Source organism: Triturus cristatus, chromosome 3_1, assembly GCF_964204655.1.
Source record: "Triturus cristatus chromosome 3_1, aTriCri1.1, whole genome shotgun sequence".
NCBI classification, from domain to species: Eukaryota; Metazoa; Chordata; class Amphibia; order Caudata; family Salamandridae; genus Triturus; species Triturus cristatus.
In genome coordinates this window covers 719,852,422-719,865,877 of record NC_140583.1, presented here as the reverse complement: position 1 = coordinate 719,865,877, position 13,456 = coordinate 719,852,422, and the positions used below count along the sequence as shown (strand labels likewise).

Genomic DNA, 13,456 nt, shown 5'->3' with positions numbered 1-13,456 from the left:
AGAGTGACACAGAGAGAGTTGCACTTAATTACATTTCACTTAATTAGTAGCTTTGATTTATACACAAAACAAATCTCTAGGCACTTTCATTTTGGATAGGAAAGACCAGTTACATACTTTAATAATACTTCATACTTAAGTTCCTCTTATTTCAAAGTGCTACCACTTTAGGTAGAATAGGAACCAGAGGCCTCCGTTAGATGGTACAAGTAATTTCTAGGCAATAGGAACCAAAGAGTAAGCATTTTAGGATTAAAGTATAATATAGAACAGTATATTTTAGGACTGCTTTCGGTCGCGCCTCTTTTCAATCTGGTTATTCAGGCCACTGCCGACTAATAATCATGGATGTTGTATATAACATTATGCATACGGCAGATCTGCGAGCATGATCCATAGAGAATGTATATGCCATGTTTGAAACCTACTGCAGGCCTACCTGCTTTTTTCTGTCTTTTTTAAATAATGCACTGTACTTGCAATGTCATTGCTTTGTGGACCGTTTTGTAAGGTTGGATATTGTTCTGGATGCTGCTATTATTCCAAAATTTGAGCTAACATATCTGAAGCAGTTTAAGTACATTTTTAGGTCGAAGCCTACCCGACAGCGCAGCTGTCTGGATTGCTAACAGCACCTTCGAACATTCTGAAAACTTCTGCCCATTGCTTACCATTGGCTTTGTGTTTTGTAACTCACATTTGCTTGCTTTCTATTCCCTGGCTTTGTTGGTTTTAGACCAGATTGAGTTTGTCCCTAATATGGAGCATAGCCTATTTACTGTATTCTTCCATGAAAGCTCGTTTTCTGTAAAAGGGCCTTTAAATCGTGTTCTCGTCTTGTCACATTTGCTGTGCATTCAAAGACAGAGGTGAATAGTCATGCTCTGTCTTCTGAGGGAGCATGGTGTTTACTTTTTTTTTCTTCTTACTTCAAAGTGAGAGGATTTATGTGACAATACTACTGGGTAACCATGTGAGAGGAGAGGCTGTAGGATGTTCTTTTTTTCTACACATAGCAACATTTAACTGTCTGTAAGTGAACTGCAAATATTTCAGAATATATCAGAATTAGGAGAGCACAAATGAAACTTTTTTTTAATTTTCAAGTGTGGTGGAAACAAATATTTGTATACAATCAAAACAAATCAATACACTTGGTTATTCCATATCCAAACATAATTTGTGTGCTGTATACTTTTATCAGTAAAACTGTATGTCTGTGCTAATGTAATGGCTATTTCAATTGAAAATGTGTTGTCTTTAATGGCAGTGCGCTACCACATCATGCATACTCCACTCTAGGCAACTCCACGACACTACGCCACTCCACTCTATGTTACTTCTTTCTAAGACACTTCTTTCTAAGACACTCTATACCACTCTACTCCACGCCCCTCCACTATACAACAGGACACTCCAGTGTGCGCCACTATATATTCCATTCTACGCCCTGCCACGCCACTCCACAACACTACTCCACCCTACTCTATGCTAAGCAACTCCAACCACTCTAAGCCACCCCTCTATGACACGCCACTCTACTTCACACCAGTTTATGCAACTCCCCGCCACTGACATTCTATGCCACTCCACTCTAGGCCACTCACTCCACTCTAAGCCACTCTTCCACTTTACTCCACTTCACTCTACTCTACCCCACCCCACTCTATGCCATTCTACGCCCCTTGACACTACAACACAACAACACTCTACTCAACTCTATGCAACACCCCCACACCACTCGGACACCCTACGTCACTCTAAATCACTTCACTCTAGGTCACTCTACGATACTCCACTTTATGTCACTTCAATCCAAGACACTCCACTCCAAGACATTCTACTCCACTCTATACGCTGCTTCACTCTAGGCGACTTCACGACCCTCCATTCTATGACACTCGACTCCATTCTACGTCGTCTACTCTACCCCACTCTACTCCCCTCCACTCCATGACCACCCCCCATTTTACGTCACTCTACTCGGTGCTCACTCCAGTCTGCACCACAAACTTTCAGCCATGCAGAACAACAGCCACGTTGGTGTACAACATGGCTAAAACACATTGGCAAAGCCCATAGCTCTTGCATAAGTGAGATCTATTGGCTTTGCAAAAGCTTGTTTTCTTGAACGAGACATGGGTTAGTGAAGTCCTGCAACCTTCGCTTTTACTGACTTTAGAGGTGTGATTAAAGCATTTCCTGTAGACCTAATGAACACTTGCTAGTTCTATGTTTAACCTGAGCTCGGGTTATTGCAAGACTGCAAATGTTTCACAAGGTTTACAGTAAGGTGCAATGTCTGAGGAAGCAACTGCCTGTGTGATTTCGAGAAGGAAACCTTGGGTAAAAATGTCACCAAATTGAGGCTCCTCCAGTGACGGTTTATGCATGGCAGCAGCTTATTTGAAGGAAAGATAACAGCTTGTTGTCAAGCTACAAAAGACCCCAGAGCTGAAGATTAATTTATGGCATCAGCGCCTAGATTCGGTTTTAGCCCCAGGGTGAAGTTGAATTTGCTGGCCATGGTCCACAGTCCACAACTGTGATTTTGTTGCCACGGGTGTTAAATTGTGGATGTATTTTTCAAGGCAGAGTTCAGAAACATTTGTTTGGAGCCCTTATGTTGGATTCCAGTTATTTGCCAGAGCACCAAAAGTATAACCAGTTTACGGTTATGCATTTCAGGCAGAGTTGTATGCGTTCAACGGATTTGTAGCACTCACTCACATGCCACAGACGGTGTTTACTGCGAGTACCAGCCAGTAGAACTCTTCAGTACAACACCCTACAAGACCACTACTTCCACTGCCTCCAGCTCCCTTTCACCACTGGCCACTTCAACTTCCACTCACCCTACAACACAAAGGATAAAGATGGAACCCAAGCTTCCACGTGCCAATCCTTCCTCGTCTTGAAATCGTATGCGCAGACACACACAACACTTAGCAGTAAGTAGAGACTGACCTTTGGCGTGTTGAGTGCAATCCCACCATGACGTACCAAGGCAGCTGCCCTTCAACCCTAGCTGCTCCTTTATCCTCTTTTGCCAAGGGAATGTCCTCCACCATGCTCTTCAACCCAGGTTTCTTACACAGGAATTGCCATATATGCTTCTAATCTTAAGACACTGGTTTCCACAAAGCACCAGAGCATGAGCCCTATGCAGGCAAAAGCCACCCTAGGGTTTTCTAGTCACTGTGCTTTCTCAACGGTTGTTGCAAATTGCTATGCTTGGAATTTGTTTGCAATTTAAGTGCAATGTGTTTTGGGTACTGTTACTTACCCAAGTGCTGGACTTGTAGACCATGTTTCACTATACTCTACAAATACATGCTATCACTTAATAACTTACCTGGATACCTAATATTGATTGATCTACTAGCCTTTGTAGTTATTTACTAATGAACAGGGCAGCCACGGGCACATGCTGCAATACTTAAACCCCAAAATGGCTGCTTCACTGTAAAAGGACAGACTCTTTACCGTTTTGTAACCCTCTAGACTCGCTGTGTCTGGCTTTGCAACTTTTTACGTTACGCCATGAAGAAATGGATAAACCCATCTCATTCTACACTTTCACGGCTTGCTTTGGGTGCTTTTAGGTCCTGCCTAAAGGCTTTGTTCCGTCTGTTGTCAAAGACCTATTTTGTACAATACCAATTCTTGAAGTGGACTTACCACTGCTTATCTTGAGTCGTCGTTCTGTTGAATCTCCTTGGTTTGCGTCTTATTCAATGGCTTTCCTTCCTCTACTTGTCTAATCTCTGAAGAAAAGCCTCTTCACCATCCTTTTGATCGGATGATTTGGGTCCTTTTATAATTCACATCAGGAAACATATGTTTATCATCTTGTAACCCTTCATGGGAGTGCATGCGTTTCTTTCTTTCTGCCACGTGTGCTACTTCCACCCTCTTTCACATCCTCTCGGTGTTGCTGGCCCAGTTCACTTGTTGCTTCCCCCACTCCACTCCATCAGACGAAGGATTTTGTTCCTGCATTTTTATCCGCTGCTCACCATAGTGCTACTTTTTCATAACTCCTCCCTCTCCCACTTTGTTTTAATTGTATTTTTTGTAACCTGGGGATACTCCTGTCACTACAATGCACCATTTTTAGATCTCGCCTGAGCCAGCGAGCATGCGCTGCACTGCAAGATTTTTTGTGAGGGGGGTTCAAAATCTGACCACACGCTCGTGTATGTGGTTTGTTTTTGGTCAGAGGTTATTGGCCTTTGCGTGAGTCTTTCTGAGAAAGACAGCATGCAATTGGGCAAAGCCGGGTGCATGTCCCGCCTTTGCTCCGCCCACAGCCTATTGCTTGCGGTTACCCGCACAGGCACCATCTGTTTAGAATTATTGTGCGCGATAATTCAAAACAGATGTCTCGCTGTGGCGCGCGCGCACCACTCGCGTGCTTGTTGCAGTAGTTGTTGCATCTCAGCTCATCCCCGGTCTGTCTGTCTGGGTCCCTCTCTCTTCAGTATGTCTCCTCCCTTTATATCAGTGTGCCCTTATCTCTCCTCCTGCCCGCTCGTTCCCCGGCCCTCTCTCTTCACCTGCCTCCCAGTCCTGACTCTCTCAAACCTCCCCTCGGTGTCTCAGCCGGTCTTCCACGCTCCTGCTTCAGGGCCTGTCCGTTTTCCTATTCTCTGTAACTTTCCTTTCTCCATCTGTGCGCCGACCCCCGGCCCCGACTCTCTTCCCACCCATGTGCTCTGGGTCTCCTTTCCCCCTCAGGGACGGCTCGGCTTGCGGCTTCTGCTGCACACGCGCTCTGCCTCGTCTTACCTTTCACTCCCCGTCCCAACACCAGCTATTACTGCCCCGCTCTCTCCGGTGTCTTCAGTCTGCTTCCCATCAAACACATTCTCTCTCTTTCTCTCCAAACTCCTGTCTCCCCTAATTTCCCCCGCCCCGTCCCCATCCTCCCGGCCGCGGGTGCAGCTCACCTGTCTCAGCGGCTCGCGCTCTGCCCTGCGCGCAATGCCCTGGCTATTGGCTCCCTCCTTGCCTGGCCCAGGCCGCCCACAGGATGCCGGGCATTGGCCGAGTTCGCTCCTGATGGCCTGTGCGGTGGGTGCTGCCGGCAGGTGCCTCGCCCCCGAGGCTGGTGGGTTCTGAAGTGGCAGCGCGTGCACAGAGGTGATATATCCTGAAGACAAGCGCCCTGAGCAGGTCTCGCGGGCGAATACTGGTGGGTACTGAAGGTCGACGTCCTAATAGAGGTGGGCTGTTGTTGGTAGTTGGGTCCTCAAAAAGGTGACCTGCCCTTGTCTTGAAGGCAGGTGTCCTGTGCCGGCCCATCCTTGATCTTGGTGCTCTGGGCTGCTAGGTCCTGGATGCTGGTGCCCTAAGCTGCTAGGTCCTGGAGGAGGGAGATCTGGTTGGTGCAGAAGGCGGGTTCCTTCCTACGCGTGAGCACTGCAGGAAGGTTTCCTGCACTGGTCCTGTCCTTCTGCTGCACAGTCTCCCTTTCTCTGTTCCACTACTGGCGGGCTGCTCCCGTCTTGCCTGCGCTCCATGGGCTGCTCTCCTCTGCCTCTGCCCGGTGAAGCCCCTTCCCCCCGGCCGGTACTGGCAGGCTGCTCCCGTCACCCCAGAGCCTGTCTGCATATCTGTACATATATGGGATTACCATATGTGTGTGTGCGCCCATGTCATTACATAACTCATTTTATCTAAATCAATTGGTGTGTATGAATGTATATGCACATATGAATGATGTATATTTTATATATGAAGGATAAGCCTGTGTATGTTTGCCATTGCATAATTAATGTAATCTATTTCAACCAGTGTACGTGCACTTATATAGATATATACACACAAGCTGTACTTTCAGTGAGCGAGAGTTCAGACTGTAGACTCACAGATCAGAGCCGAGTGCACCCATTTCGAGGGACAGGATTCAGGAGCAGAGCAGGCCACGTTCATCCTAGAGGGGAGGCCACGTCAGAACAAACTAACGCTTTAGTACTGTGGGCAGACAGTGCCAATGCTGGTTATTTACCTCGCCAAGATAGGTGCCAGCGTCATCACACTGAGGCGGCAATTTCTTTTCTTTTGCTTTTGTCCATGGTGCTCAACATAGGTATCAAGTCTATACAAAGGTAAAAAGTCTGCCAACAATAAGGCAACACCTACTGGCTTTGCCAATGCCTTCTTAAACTCGGATGTCATATCGGACATGGGGCTGCTGGGAGGACAGAAATTGTGCTGCTATTCCTACCACGCCTCCTTACATCCAAATACAATGAAGCCCAGAAACAAAATACAAGTCACACAGCGACTTGAAAAAGGTTACCTTATTACTACAAAACTGTGTATGGGGATGCTTTAATAACCTTGGTAGGCTGAAAACATAACTGAGTGGCGCGGTGTCCTGTTCAACACCTCCAGCCAGACCCGACTCGTAGCCAAAGAGCACTTTGCACGTTGCTATTTAGATCCATTCTTCTTTTACGATACATAGACGATTTCTTGGTCATCTGCAAAGGTCCAAAACATGTTCTGGAAGGTTGCATTCAAGATCTCAATCAGTGCAATCCCCGCATTCAGTTCACCTCAGAAATCCAAACCAATCAAATTCACTTTTTAGATATTGAAATTTCAAAAACACCTACAGGTCTTCAAACACGAGTTTACAAAAAACCCACTGATGTCAACAATGCGCTGCATTTTCAAAGCGCACACCCATATTCTCTTAAAAAACATCTTCCTGTGTCTCAATTCATAAGGATTAAAAGGATAACCTCTGAGGAAACACAATGTACAAAACTTATAGAGGAACAAAAAATGAGATACACAGAACGTGGATATACAGAGGAAGTGCTTTCGCAAGCTCAAAAAATTGTGGCACTTAAAAACGAGAAGAACTTCTTCAACCTGCACAGAAACACACGAACCCACGCGAGGTATTTGTCCTAAAATACTCAGCACAAGCCTCACAAATAAAGAAAATCATCCGTAAACGTTGGGAGATCATTTCACAGGAAACGGATTTTAAGGACTTGTACAGAGGCCCTCCTTTGTTTGCCCACACTCGATCTAAGAACATTCGAGAGTTACTGAAACCAAAATATTTACCCAGTAGACAAACCTATAAAGGCATGCAAAAATGCTATAACTGTGGCCAATGTGGTAACGTCATCGTAGGCAACACATTTTCACATCCACAATCAGGTCAAAAAAATCACATTGAGACACTCTTCAGATTGTAACACTGAGGGCGTCATTTACGCAATTCAGTGCCCTTGTGGATTAGTTTATGTAGGGAGAACTTCCAGAAAAATTAAAACGAGAATAGTGGAACACAAAAGCACCATACGCAATAAAAATTTCAAATCTTGTCTTGCAACACACTGGGTAAACACCTCACACACTATACCACAGTTACGCTTTACCGTGTTAGAAAAAATTCAATCCACGTCAGGCACTGACTTTAACACAACTTTAGCACGTAAAGACACTGTTTGGATAAAAAAACTTGGCACGCTGACCCCGGGCGGCCTCAATGACCATGTGGAACTGTTATGCTTTTTGTACAGAGCTTTTCTAAAACAACATTACTCAATAAGAGTGTTATAGTCACACTCAGGACAAATCCCGCATTGAATTTATTTACTCTCCATTTGTAAAGGATTTGCACTCCTTTTTATTTTCCTTTTTATTTTCCTTCCTATTTTGGTTTCCTTCAGTTTCTTTCGTGTTGACTCTTGATAGTTTTGGCACATGCCAGCATTAAATAAAGTTTTGTATTCTAGTCACCTAATTGAAAGCATGGCCCCTTTAAAAGACGTCTTGGGAACGTATGCGTTAACACGCACGTTCTCTACTGACGATGGAACACGTACTCGGCCAGAACCTGCCCTGACCTGCAGGTAAGCGGCGTCTCCAATCACTACAATCCCGGTTGTTACCTTGGATATCTTTTCGGAGTTTCCTTTTCATTTATTGTTTCGCCTTTCTTCAGCCTTCGTGTTCCGAATATGTGGAGCGCTATGGTCCTTTGGGTAAGACTTTAGATAAAACACCTGGGTGTTTATTACAGGGTAACACACATTGTGAGGACTTGGAGAGATCCTTCACATATATATCTTTTGCCAATACAGATACCTGTCTCGTTTTGAAAGCGGCGAATTCCATTGCGATATTTGCTTGTGATTGACTCCGTTGTGAGTATGAAATAACAGTTAGCGACACTTAATTTTTAGTACTGAATTCATCAGTACATTCGTTTCACCAAGCACTCTTATTTTTTATTTTTTCGTTTTTCGTTGTTCTTTCGCACTCGTTACTGGTTCTGCTTTTAACTGTGTCACTCCACACACATGCTCTCGGCACGTTTGGGTGACTTCTCTAAAAGTAGATTCTTTCTTTTTCAAGAGTCACCAAGTACTTCCTTACAGCTAGCCCTCACGAGTGCAAATCCTTTTGATGACCTTTGTAATTTTTTTACATGTAGTCAATGAGACTTTTTGTTTTGTTGTAGCTCTCAGAATGGTGGACCATTTGGACATTGACTTCCCCTCTACAATGTGTATCCCCTGAGGAAGGGTTTTATTAACCCGAAATGCATTGGGAATTTTCTTTGTAACGAAGAGAACATTGTTTATGTTGTTTGCGAGGTCAAAAACTTTGAAGGATAGAATAAGCCTGTTATTCCTCATTTCATCATGATTTTGACCAACTGATGTTTGAGTTTGCATCCATTATTGTTATTATTGTTTGACAATTTGTAAAATGAAAAGAATTCATGTACTTTGATGCTTTAACCAATTTACAAGAATATTAAATCACGTATATAGACTAATATAGTCTTTTGTAGTGCGTCATGCAGGTTTGGGTCACTCCACTCCTCTGCTTTTGACAGTGTTGCTTTTAATGCCTCACATGATAGCTTTGCTGCTAGTGCCTCACATGCGGAGGGTGGCTGTTACATGAGGGCGTTTCTGTCATGCAGAGACTGATGGTCACTGCCTCCCATGACGAGAGCATTACGGTTAGTGCCTCACATGTAGATTGCGCTATTACTGCTTCACATACCATGCAGAGAGGATTGATGTTACACCTTCACGACAGCGTTGCTGTTAATGCCTCACGTGGAGAGGGCGGTTATTACTGCCTCACATGGCGAGGGCGTTGCTGTTAGGGCCTTACATGCAGAGAAGGTGGATTTTACTGCCTCACATGCAGAGAGGTGGGTGTTAGTGCCTCACATGACGAGCGTGTTGCTGTTAGTTCCTCGCATGCAGAGAGGGAGGGATGTTATCGCCTCCGGGGACGCCACCTCAGCCTCACAACAATATGCTGTTAAAGCACCGAGGGGTCTCCGTTACAGCCTGGCCTGCTCTGGGCCGCTGCTGAAGCAGGACATGCTGACGGTCCATGTGAGGCTTGTGTTCAGAAAGGCCTCCCCTGCTGAGTGCGACTGCTGTGTCCTTGCGCTGCAATAGGGCCTTTGTTAAACCAGTGCAAACAGCCTGACTGTAGGAGCCACGTGCGCTGGGAGCTTCACATCACACGGTGAAACACACGACCACTGGTAGGAAAGGGACCGATTGCAGTTTCTCAGGGGGGTGTACAAGCCTGAACCCTGAGGCGTCCCTCAGAAGGGCACATAATTACGTCCCCGCCCCCCCCCCCCCAGTAGCTCATCCCAGTCATCAGTTGCCGGCACGAATAGACCTCGCCTCTTCATTTACCATAAAACAGCCTGCGGTGCTGGCCCCACCCCCTTACACCGCAAGGGTGCCCGATCCTCGAAGGAAGCTGCTTGCAAAACAGGAAGGGAGGGGAGGATGTGCTTCTTAAAAACGTCTCCCATTCTCCTTCTTCAGGGGTTGCTGGAACATGGCGGGGCTCCCGCAGCCTCTGGTCCACAGAGCTGCACCGAGGCAGCCATGCCACGAGGAGGTGCTGGTGAGATGGAAGTCGGGCCCCATAGGGTCCAAGCCATGAGGTGCGCCCCACCACCCCCTTAAACACTTGCTAGTTGTTTATAAACTTCATGTTAGCAGTCACACTCCGGCCCTGGAGCACAGGCTCCTAGGAGCCAGTGTGATGAAAAGGGGCTTCTTGACACAATAGAGACAGGCAAAGAGAAAAGAACGCAGCCCTTCAGGGATGCAGACAGGTTACGGTTTAAATAAAGAATTTGTTATTGTCGCGACTCGTTACACATTTGAACCAATACTAATATTACATTGTGAGAACAGAATGAGTTCTCTTCCATGTCACGTGTTTTTTCTCAGCTCCTCCTGTTTGATAAGAGTCTCGCAAGATGTCTGTGGGCACACTGCTCTCCCCGACCCCGCACAACAACTCGCCCATCACCAGACCCGCCCTGGGCAATGGAGGCAGGCAGGAACTCCCTCCCTTCCAGATACAACGGGACAAGATGAGCTTCTAGAGATGCCTATGAAAAGCAATGGAGGCTCTCAATGTCCCACGGCTGAGCCTTTAATTGTATCCATGGGAGGCATTGGAGGTAGTGTGAGTGACGCAGTCCCTGTGGCAGGCTGCTCCTCATGTGGACGACGCCACTCACCGCCCTTTGCACATAAATGGGGCACTCAGAGGTCAGACGAGAAGGACACTGTCTGCTCAAACTCCACACGCTGTGCCAGGGCTCTGGCAGACAATGCCAGTCCATGCCACTTGTTGGGAATGACCCTTACTTCACATCGCCTGCATTCTGTTGGTTATAGAACTCGGCACACATGTCACTCACAGACCGTGGGGTGGGAACAGCTCTTGCGACACCTCACCTACATTACACTGGCGCTGAACTCACCCCACAGCTCTGGGCGAGTAGTGGGTGGTATCAGAAGGGTCGACAGAAAACATATTACGCACATATTCTGCTACAAAAATGTATCGGCCAGAATGCATACCAACAAAACAATATGAAAGTATGTATAGGCAAGTATATATTTACTATGCTTGGCATCTACATAACTTGAAGATATATATACATATATTTTGTCAAGGTACGTGTAGGTGGCGGTAAGAACAGTGCACCCATACTGATCTATCTATGCTCGCTTACCTTCATGGTATTCTGCCTACGATACTCTGCGGCAGGATATTTAAACTCTATACTCCGGTACGAAGCTGCCCAGAGTTTATTGTGGGAACGAATTGCACTTCACCTCGCCTGCTCGTAGTTGGCTCTGATCTCACCACACACTAAGTGCCCCAGAGCGGAGGGAACTACCCTGGCTTCGCCCCGCCTGCATGCCACTGAATGCTGATGAATTCCTCACACAGCGATAGGAATACCCATCCAAGTGTACGACAAAGACTACTGTGTTGTGGTTCAATTTGACTATCCCTTGTCAAAGAACAAAAATGTGTGGACCTCGAAGAATGTTTCCAGGAGAGGGAAAAAGGCCCCAAGCTTTAGCATAGGGCTGGCCCCTGCTTTCCTTTCCTGGCCTGCAGTGGAGAAATGGGGTGGGGTGATTTACTCTGTTCATAAAACTGGGCCCAATCCAACACTGGGCCTGATGACTCAGTGAGCTACGGCAACCCTTAAGAACTGTGTGTGACTCGTGCTCACCGCTTTGGATGCCTAAGTTCCAACTCAGCTTTTCATCCTTCTGAGGTAACAAACACTTTTTATACCAGCATCCCCTAGCTTGTAGGTGTGCCCTGCCCATCGCGTCTTTCTGCTGCTGCCAGTCAACAGCGGTCCTGCCCTGACACTCGGCTGGGGACGTAGGATATTAAAAAATAAAATGGCAATAAATTAACTTTATTACCATTTTATTTTTCATCTCTGGGGCATAGGGGGCATTTAAATCAGTGGGGCGACGCTCCTCCGCCTTAATGGAGGAGCCACCTTTAGATATTCTTAAGGTGAGGAATCTGCAGGAGGGTTTATCAATCAGAAAATAGAAGGACTGGAAGGTGGCCGCAGCCATTACCAGCGGCTGTGATTAGTTCAAGCCTTCCACCCATCACATTTTGGATTTTCCTGCTAATAGCACCAGCACAACATCGAGCACCAACTACACGGGAAATATAAAACCTTGTTGAAGTTCCCAAAAGTCATAATTGATGCTCATTTCTAATTTGCCGCTCACATCAATCAATCAATAATGCGCTGGCACCGAAAGCCTCTCAAACGCAAGACCATAACCTTTTCAGACCACCCCAAAAAAAATAGTACCTCAACGCGCCATCCGATAGAATCCACTTACAATAGGTCTCACTAATTCAAACGTCAATTACAAAACTTAACAAGCATTTGCAATGCAATCGGTCTCGCCTTTGGGACCTTATATGTATTTAGCAATGCAGCACATTAGCTGGGTGTTGAAACATCTACTTTTCTTTAAAATGGAGGGAAAGTAAGCATCAAACTGCATGACACCAGGTATGGGAACACCTGGAGAGAAATACTGCCTTTCAGCGGGAAATTGTATAGTCCAAAGCTCTGTTTTTAATATAAAATCAGGGCCTTCGGTGGTCATATCACTGAAAATACAAGATTTGAAAAGAATATTATTGTCTACGGGTGCTCGTGGAAGACAATTTCTATGGACTGGAATCTAGAGAATGCTAAAGTGATTCTAGTATTTTACTGACCCCTGCTGCTCGATTTCTATCAAGAAAACTAAATAGAGGTAGTTGCCAGAAAAATAGAAAAAAGAAAATCCCTCTGCAGAAAGCAATTCGGGTATTTTACTGACCTCTGCTGGTCGATTTCTATCAAGAAAGTTAAATAGTGGGAATTGAACAGAAAAAAATCCCTATGCGGAAGCAGGCAAGTCCTAGGGCTGATCTCCAGAGCCCACAAAGTACATACACATATAAGTATATACTAAAGTACATACAAGAGGTCTTGAATGCTCAACCTAAAAAAGGCGATAAAAGCTATGCCCTTATGACCATCATATTGCACCGGTTCCAGATTCAAAACCCATGTTCAAAGCTTCACAAGCAGTCTTACTGCATACAAAGCCAGCAAAACAGCACTTGACAAGCATGGACACCCAGGCATGCACCAGCCATGCCAATGCTATGTGCAGACAGACAAAATCTGGTGGAATATCCATTAGGGTCGCTGCCTTATAGCAGAGGAACTGGCAGTAGCGGGCACCAGACGTTTACCTGGTGAGCTGCCAGGGCTGGGGGCCAGTTTTTGACCCCCAATATCAGACCCAAGTAACAAAAGCAGCTGCAGCCCCCCTCCCCCTGCGGCCGGCCCGACTCAATTGCCAGGGCCGGTTTGGGCTCACTGTCTGGCCCCGATCAAAAGAGTATCTTCCCTCCCTCCAAACATACCTTGCCACCATAATACACTGTTCCCATAATATGTGATATATTCAATAATAAACAAAAAAAAAAAAAAAAGCCATACAATGAAAAAAGCATTGGCAAAGCCAATAGGTACAACCTATTAGTGAATGTGCATTTTGTGTCACGAATGGATTTAGGCATTCAT

General features: G+C 45.8%; 1 protein-coding gene across 4 annotated transcripts in view; it reads right to left on the bottom strand.

Moving 5' to 3' along the window:
• Positions 1-13,456, bottom strand: part of LOC146860850 (GTPase HRas) — a 307,708-nt gene that overhangs the window by 167,383 nt on the left and 126,869 nt on the right. The window contains exon 1 of one of the 4 annotated variants that reach the window (XM_085644813.1): positions 11,054-11,072. The exons of the other annotated variants lie outside the window; for them this stretch is intronic. The gene's annotated coding sequence lies outside the window, so the exon portion shown is untranslated. Of the gene's footprint in view, positions 1-11,053; positions 11,073-13,456 lie in introns of those variants that run through there. 4 annotated transcript variants of the gene reach the window in all.